The following is a 9,663-nucleotide window of genomic DNA, read 5'->3' as shown; positions in this document are numbered from 1 at the left end:
AACTATATTAATATACAAAATAAATAAAAACTATAAAAATAAAACGTCTACATTTACTCTAATAGTAAAGCAAACCGAATACAAATTGAAAACTGCAAATGCAACTTTTTTCTTCCTATGTTACTGTCTACACAATAAATGCTCAGTTGGCCCTTAAGCCTGCATGCATGACCAGATTGCACTTTCATACAGTAATTTGCATTCCAGAGCTTCCAGTCCTGAGAGCAATGAACATTTTAAAAGTCTAATCAGCGCATGAAACCTGTATATTACTGTCTGGTTCTGGTTTTGAAGAACAAAGGGCTCTAACGTCTCGGTGGTATTATTTTTGTTATGAAATGTTTCACTTTTAATGCTTTCCTCAGCCACTTTTAGGATCGAACCACATCCTGATCCAATAACTTTTTATCATGCAAATAGGTGCCAGGTATTAAGAGGCGCTCGTAAAAATCGTTCTTCTAGTTTTACATACTCAGCTCAGGAGTTGTGTTAAATCGTGTCCTGAAGGCATCGCTCTGTTAACATCTCGTGCACCCGTTGGCACTTGTTGAACTATTCAAAGCTAACGTTTTTCTGTGGAAACACATTCCAAGATTACCTATATATGGAAACCTGGGAGAATGAAGGCAGCTTAAGTAGATTTAGGCTCAATGAAACAAGACAAGCTAGCACACCCTCCTGAAAGGGAGTGGTTACTTGGCTGGACAGAGCACACAGCACTCCGAATCAAACTGTCTTCAGCTCAGCTGATTCCTGAAAAACAGGCTCAGGACTTCCAAAAGAGAATTCAGGATTTCGAGGACCACTGGGTTCTTCCTTTTCTTCTTTATTTCTCCAGACTGCAAGAACTTAAGAAATGAAAATGGAGAAAAAGGTAGGAAACATATAGTTTATATGAAATTATTTAGGAGGACAAATTGTATCTGACGACTAGTTTTCAATGCGCTGTTGTGAAATGTAATGTTTGAATGCATCTTATATATATGGTTATAGCATCTCTCTGCGGAATATCCCTCTCTTGCTTATCTGACATTCCAAGCTGATAATGCTGACTGCTGATGGGATTTTTTGGCTCTGAATACTGATTTAGGAAACCTTCTACTCTAAAAGATAATCTAAAACTAAATCCACAAGTACTAAAAATAAAAAACCCTGATGGTAACAGAAAATACCAAATGTTTATTTTCAGGACAACTAATCTCTACCAGAAAGCAACTACAAAAAGGGGGTTGTATCAGTTTATATAGGAACTACTGCTGATAGAGCCTTACACTCCAACTTTGTTGTATCATCTCTTATACTTTGCCCTTCAGGTGACCACAACTACAAAGATGGCTACCTTCCACACTTACGTGCATGCTCATGGATGATATTCATGTTATATATATATATATATATATATATATATATATATATATATATATATATATATATGGATAGATATATATAGAGATATATATATATATATATATATAGAGAGAGATATATTTAATTATTTCTTTTTTCTATGCCTTTTCATAATAGTCCAGCTACTCTTTTACCATTTTTTTACTGCATGCATTTTTGTAAAATTGTTGTAATTATTCCTCTATACTAATAGAATGCACTTTTTATACATATCTCCATTGCCTGCATATAGTAACCATAGGCCGCTTTCAGGCAAGTGTATTTTAGCCCCCATATTTTGTGGACTGTACTACGAAGCTACTATAAATCTATGTACCTATTCACATGGCCGTATGTTTCGCAACTGCTTTTTAAAAACTCTGGATGACCAATCATTTGCATTTCTGCCTCCGTATTGCTATTCTTTTCTACTGATGCAATAAAGATCTGTATTTGCCCTGCAGAAAATAAAAACAATAGGGAGCAAATACTCATGACATACAGTTGTAGTGTCACCTATAACACATCCATATTACGGACATGTTACAATACGCTCGTTTGAAACCGGCCTTACAGATGGGATATAATTGTCCCCAGGATGAGCCCTCAAAGACCAAACTATAAGAATATGGATGCCTTGCAACTTTTGGTCACTGTATAACTATGATTGTTGTGGGTAAGGTCTTGGGCTGTTGTTACATGGCGTTTTCCTCAGTTACACGATGATTGTGAAAACTCTAAATTGTATTGTGACCAGAACGCGCCATGGAGCCCTAGCCCACCGTCACTTGTGATTGGCTATATGATACATAGTTATATGAACATATTGGACACCATTCATAAAATAATGTCTCTCTATTCTACTGCCCTGTGAGATTTTGATGAAATTGTTTCATTTTTATGTTATATTGTCAGTAACGGCTCTAAATGGCCTATCTTTTTGTTGCCTCGTTATCATTGTGCTGCTAAATTCATATGACTGTATTGAGAAGTAAGCAATATTATTATCAGACATCATGAGTTAAAAATTGGACTTCCAAGAGCCGTGAAAGCTTCTTTCTTAGGAGGGGTTTTGGGTGGGTTAATTATACTCTAGTTATAGCAATGATTAACTCGGTAGTAATGGTCAGGTAAACCAAGGAGAATAATTAGTTACTTCATTTCTATTGTCTTATTAGGAAAACAAATGTGTAAGGTAAGATCCTCCAGCGATAGCAGCGGAGGCTAGAGGTGGGGAGGGGGCTCAGCCCTTAGGAACTTGCATGACCTGGATTCATGTTTTACAGATTTAAGGATTTAGTTAAAATGTTGCTAAGCTGAAGAGAGGAAAATGTTTTAACAGCATTGACTGCATGAGGAACTGACTGATTAATGTAGAGTTCATTGCAGATAGGAGCAGCTCGTCCACTGAGGATTCGCTGACATGGGATTATTCTTATCTATTATGCGGCACAAATGTTGGCTGTCTAAATCATTTCTCATGAAACTGTGTTGTTGGTGTAGTCGAGTTTTCTGCCTGGTTTTACGGGTTTGAAGCAATTATACTAAATAACAGATGTAGAACAGATACGTTTACAAAGGTGCTGAGTTTGTCATACAGTAGAACTCAATATGAAATTACAAGATGCGGTATTACTTTCCAAGTAAACTTATGGCCAGTTTCACGTGGTAGTAGTTTGGTTAGTACTTTGCATCAATATGCAGAAGCCAAAGTCAAGAGTGGGTCCAAAATGCAGAAAAAGTGCAAATCTTCCCATTGTAATTTTTTTTGTAGGTTCCATTAACTTCTTTGGGCTTGCAAATACTGAACAGAATATTGCCTTGTGAATGCTGTGATACCCATACAGTAGTTATGATATGTATTGCAGTCCCAATGACACATTTGTTATATTTGCTATGATTTAACTACCACCATAGAAAAAAAATGCACAATTGACAGTATGAGGATCTAGAGTTCTGTACTTTTACACGGGCCAACTATAGTCCAAAAATCGTTCAAATAAGCGATTTTAAGTAACTGTTGTCCCAGGTAAATGAGGAACCCAACAGGGTACAGAGTGAGAACTCACTCAATAGTTGCTAGTTGCTTTGTTTCAGCTCAATGCGACTAAACAACTAGTGAGAGAACTCTCGCTCAGTATAAACAGGCAGTTACTCAACTATGAATGACTGCCTGTTCACAGTGAATGGTAGTCGGCAGTTGGAAAAGATCTCCAGCGCGCTCCACCTGCATTCACTGAATGACTATCACTCCTGTGTGAAAGCATGGCACACTATGTTGACCAATTTTAGGAGGAGGGATAGTCATTGGGGTGATGCTTCTGCACCCGATAGTCGTTTCGTATCAAAGTACCCTTAAGAATATATATGCTGCTAGTATTAAATGGTTTCATATTTACTAAGCCAGGTGGCAATCAATTCATAAGATATCAACACATGTACCATACCGGTAGTTGTATTTTTATTGAAAAATATGGAGAAATTAATGTAATATGTCTTGGTTAGAACTAAATTGGTTTGTTCCTGCAGCACCTACAGTGTTTATCTGGTAACTCAAAATTAGGCTGCAAATTCACTCCTAGGAAATCATGATGCTAATTTACACTTTTTGTGAATCACAGCTCTCATTCTCTCTTCCGTGTAAGATAGGTGTGACTCTCAGCAACATCATTGCTAAAAAGCAAAACGAAAATTACTGTTTTGACCTGAACTTAACAGTAAGTTTTATCATTGCAGACACCAGGTCTCCATCTAATAGCCAACCAATAGACCGCAATAAATGGGGCTAGCCTTATAGACATCATAGGAATAGTTGTCTGACTAGGGATCATGGACGCTAAGAAGTGTATGATGTGACTCTTCACAGCTGTGCTTCTAAGTGAGCACTCAGTGAGGAGGGACTCAGAACACATTAGTAAATGCTACAGTTGAAAAGAAGAAAGCCGTCTCTCCGAATTTACTCATAAACATGCTTGGCTTAGTAAAGAGATGTAAGAGGGGAATAAGCTGCTGCTTAGCGGCACTTCTCAAAGCAGCTTACCTTCTGTAGGAAATTCAACATACTTTATCCTATGTTCTCTTGTCGAAAGAAGTATAGTTACTCTTAATTCAACACCTGTTATTTGAACCATAGAATAATAGAGTTGATAGGGACCTCCAGGGTCATCGGGTCCAACCCCCTGCTCAGTGCAAGATTCACTAAATCATCCCAGACAGATATTTGTCCAGCCTTTGTTTGAAGACTTCCATTGAAGGAGAACTCACCACCTCCCGTGGCAACTTGTTCCACTCATTGATCACGTTGTCAGAAAGTTTTTTCTAATATCTAATCTATGACGCCATGTTTAAAAACTTCTCAGTTTGAAACGCATTGGAAAAGCAGTGTGAATACCAGGGGATTGTTTGCCTTTGATGCTGTTTTTATTGAGATCATAGGATAATGCCTTGTATTGTATCCTAAGACCAGATCATTATTTTGTCCAAGTAGGTTCTCCTGTCATATTGGAGACAGTCAGGAGGTCCCCATACAGGTTTGATTGTTGTTCAATCCCGCCAGGTTCAGTCAAATTTACTCTAATGCACCTTCCATAATATAAATCAGACTGAAAAAAAAGTGTCAAAGCTTCTATCGCCATCCGTCCATTTCTTAATATTCCACCGGATCTCTTTCTACAATTGCAGCTATTTAGTAACTATTTAATAACAAAACTGATTAGTCATTAATTAGAGATGTAGCAATCGTTAATAAAACTGGTGCATCGTGATATCTTAAAGGGGTTGTCTCGCGAAAGCAAGTGGGGTTATACACTTCTGTATGGCCATATTAATGCACTTTGTAATATACATCGTGCATTAAATATGAGCCATACAGAAGTTATTCACTTACCCACTCCATTGCTGGGGTCCCCGTCTCTATGGCTCCGTCTAATTTCAGCGTGTAATCGCCTGATTAGACGTGCTTGCGCAGAAGGGTCTTCTCCCTTCTGGACGGTCCGGGCACGAGCGGCGTTCTGGCTCCGCCCCCTTCTACGCATCATCGCGTAGCTCCGCCCCATCACGTGTGCCGATTCCAGCCAATCAGGAGGCTAGAATCAGCAATGGACCGCACGGAGCCCACGGTGCACCATGGGAAAAGACCCCCGGTGCATCGTGGGTGAAGATCCCGGCGGCCATCTTGGAGAAAAAGAAAGAAGAAGATGCAGAGAGGGGATTCGGGGAAGTAAATTTTTTTTTTTAATTTCACCACGTCCCTTAGGTTTGTCCTGCGCTGAACAGGGGGCCTATGCAAAAAAAAAAAAACCCGTTTCGGCGCGGGACAACCTCTTTAACTTACAGCATTATAGCATACTGTATTGCATTATCATAATCAGGTACATGTTGGGTTAATGTTTGCTACATTTGTACTCTCTTCTTTTCCCCAAATGTTAGAAATATTCTAGAGTTTGCCGTTACTCAGTGTTATCTCCAGTTGGCACTAGAAGCTTAGTGAAAATGAAGACCATGTGTTCCTGCTACTATGTGAAAAGCGTGAACTTTAGCAGCAAAATTTAAGTGAAAACATTTGATATTTTTAACAACAAGATTTAAAGTAATTTAATGAAAGAATATGAAAGAAGAATTAGTTGTACAAGATTAAACTAGTCGTTCTCTTAGTAATAAACCTAAGGTTATAATCTATAGGACAGCTAGGAAAGTGCTGCCGAGACATAAAGACTATCAGTCGTCTCCAGTTGTTATGGGATGTGCTGAAAGTTATTTTAAATGCACTTCAATGCTTATCTAATGGGAACTCGGCTTATCCATATTATTGGAATGCTGGAGGAAATTCCTTTTAAAGAAATGGCCTGTTATTTTGAAATCAATTGTCCAAAAGAAAAGAGACATTCTGGGAGTGGTTCAAAGACAACATATGCCGCATATATTTAAAGGGCTCCAAAAATGCAGAAAAAGCTTGGAAAAGTAAAGCTAGCAGTAATAGGTGATAATATCAAGAATATGTGCAGACGTGTTTAAGAGCACTATAAAACTTGGAGATTTGTGAAACAAGGTAGTGATCATGGAAGCAGGTAGTTATCTGGACTTCCAGTTAATGATACCCTTGAGAAACGTAAGAAAGAATGAGTCTCTCCCCATTTGTGTTGAGCGAACCGAACTAAGCTTTTGGCAAGGCTTTACCTGAAATAGGCTTCTACTGGTTCACTCAACACTAGTCCTGAACACCGGTGTTTAACACTGCCGAAGAGCCAGAAAAGCCCTGTATAATACTATCAGAATGTTATGTAGGGTTTTATGGCTCTTAGACAGTTCTATACATCAGTTGTAGGGGTTTTGATGAACTTCCAGTTCCGTTCGAACTAATTTGGACCGAATATTTGGCAAAGCAGCCAAATCGAATGTTTCACTAATCACTACTCCCAATCCTTGAACGGTTGCTTACATACAACAGAAAATTACAATAAGCTTTAGGTTTAGGGTCTTTTACATGGGACAGACTGTCGATACCCAACAGCTTGTACCAATGATGCTTGCTCCTGTGCTGATACTCAAGAGTATCACTGGCATCGCTCATAGTGCTCCTTGAATGGGGGCGGAGCAGCTGGGGAGCGTTCTTCCCTCCACCTGCCTCCATTCACTGCAAGCAGACAGTCGTTCAGTTTTCTGCATGTAGAAACTGTACGACTGAACAACACTCGTTGAGTCGCTGCATGGGTTTGCATGGGATGATTATCATTCAGATTTGTGTGGGAGCGCAGGAATCTAAACTATTCTGAATGGTGTAAAAAGGCCATAAGAGTCCCATAAAATGAAGCTGTACATTTTCTTCTCATCTACTATTATTGAAAAACAGAATATGTCCAATATAGTCTTGATCCCCATGCTTTTTGATATTCAAATTAACCTACTGTGGATTACTTTGTGAGTGAGAATGAGTCTGGTCCTCTTCTTCTTCCTCCCACCATTGCTAGTTCTTTGCAACCAGTCATTGTAGAAGTCGCTGTCATCACTGTCAGAGTTGTTGTCGAAGTCATTGTCCGAGTTGTTGTTCTCGGTGTCATTGTTGGTGTCACAGTTTGTATCAGGGGTAAATCTTTCATTAATGTGATGTTTGACTAATATGGAAACAGTACAGCATATTTGCAATCATGACCAAAAAAGATGAAAATGTAAAGTTTTGCTTCCTATGTTTGCTATACTGGAGCAGAAGAGTGAATTCAAGTATAATACTAGCCAAATCAGAAGTCATTTAGTTAAAACGATTATCCCACAAAAATATGTTGTATCGAGCTACATCCAAAATGATAAACATTTTTGTATTTGCTATTAGGAATAAAATGTTTCTGTCCCCAGATATTCCAGGACTGATGCTAGAATAGCGCTACCTACTGTTTCTACTGAAGAGCCTTTCTGTGTGCGGTCCAGCTCAGTAAATGTTCCAAGGTGAACACCTACTCAGGTTTGTTTCTATGCAGTGGAGCAGAAAGGGAGGCAAGCCTGAGCAGGCAGAATAATTACAGAGGTGGACATCATAGAGACACCAGGTGGCGCTATTCTGACATTAGTCCTGGAATATCTGGGAATAGAAACTTTTTTCATAAGTATAAATACAAAAATATTTATAATTATGGGCTGGATTTAACTAGAAACAATATTTTTTGTGGAACAACTCCTTCAAGATCTAAATCTGAAAAGAATGCAGAATATGATGTCTCAGCATTATTATAATGCCATCCTAATTTTAACGAATGAATGTTATTCTTTGCATATTCAAAGATATAAAAGTTTCCTAAATGTTTTCTGTATGAATTTTGTTTTCAAGATCTGTGCTTCATTGTTTGCCACTGTGTGAAGCTCATTGGAAGACACATCTCTGATACACATACCTTAAAGAACCACTCCCTGCACCCCTCACCTGATTGCCTGTCACACTCCAGAGTCTCATATATGTTGCAGTCTCTTGCATGCAGTGCAACATCTACTTATTAAACATCATCTTGATTCTGAGAATTCTTCTTGCTTGTTTTTTTTACCATTTTTGTGCTATCAATCCCATGATGCATCAGCATAACATCACATAACCAGCAACAACCTATACAATCTTTGCCTGCAGGGAAGACACTGTCATTACCATCTATATTCACCTAAGTATGATATAGACCATAAGTATACAGTTAGGAGGCTGAGCTCTGATCTCCTCTACTATAGCTGTATGACATCATCATCAGTAACTGTGATAGGAGTGTCTATGTCTCTCTCTAAGCTTGTGTGGTAGGTTCCATCACACAGGAGTTATGTTATCTGAAGAAATGACTAATTTGAGAACACCTATAGCCAAGTAATTCTGCAGTGGTCAGGATGAGATTATATTACCTACTTCAGACAGAAAGGAACACTAGCCAGGGTAATACTAGCCATCTTACATATACTGAGAGACTAATTACATCATGAATTAAAAAGAAATGTCACCAGAGTGGCTCTTTAATTGTTACCAGTCTTACACCTGTGTGTCCATCATACGACCAGGACTTTTTTTTAGCACTTTGAAGTAAATTAAGAATTTTCAATTTGAATAACTGCAAGCAGAAATCTTGAAAACAGTAATTTATGTGGGAAAGTACTGTATTTTGTAAAATTGTATAACTTTCATTATACAAGGAAAAACATTTGTTGAGACAAGAATAACATTTTTTAATCCTAATATACTGTTTTCTACATTTTTCCTTCATGTTTAGAACTTAACATTATTATTATTATTATGGAAAAATCTGCTCCATAAGGCCTCCTGCCCACGGCCATGACGGACTCCGCCAGTGGAATATTGCAGCAGAGTCTGTCACAGTGCCCCCCATACTCACCTCTCCGGATCCGCCATTTGAGTCCCGTCTGATGAGCCGTCGCCCATGCGCAGTACAGTGCATGTCGTGCCAGCAGTGGGCAATGACGCGGCCAGTGGTGGAGGGTGACGGGTAGTCCCGCGATACTTTCGCTGTGCTCACAGCGGAAGTATCGCACGACAGACGGCTTCCATTGACCACAATGGAAGCCAGCTGCAAGTTTTTCCACGCCAATTAGGGCATGCCGCGGTTTCTTTCTTGCTGCTGGATTCTATGGTAGAATTCCGCAGCATGAACACTGAGCTATTAGGTTTAATAGAATCTAATAGCTGCGGGATAACGCCGTGGATTTCCGCCACGTGAAACGCAGCAGAAATCCATCTGTGGGCATTAGCCCTAAACAAGTTGCTGAAATTAGAATACCCCTTCAAAAGGGTGGTATGCA

General features: G+C 39.0%; 1 protein-coding gene across 1 annotated transcript in view; it reads left to right on the top strand.

Moving 5' to 3' along the window:
* Window positions 1–737: 737 nt before the first annotated feature.
* The window catches only part of MID1 (midline 1), a 412,445-nt gene continuing 403,519 nt past the window's right edge, over window positions 738–9,663 (top strand). The window contains exon 1 of the mRNA XM_066599936.1: window positions 738–874. The gene's annotated coding sequence lies outside the window, so the exon portion shown is untranslated. The remainder of the gene's footprint in view (window positions 875–9,663) is intronic.

Source organism: Eleutherodactylus coqui, chromosome 4, assembly GCF_035609145.1.
Source record: "Eleutherodactylus coqui strain aEleCoq1 chromosome 4, aEleCoq1.hap1, whole genome shotgun sequence".
NCBI lineage: Eukaryota > Metazoa > Chordata > Amphibia > Anura > Eleutherodactylidae > Eleutherodactylus > Eleutherodactylus coqui.
The sequence above is the reverse complement of the archived record's forward strand: the minus strand, read 5'-3'. Positions and strand labels throughout refer to the sequence as shown.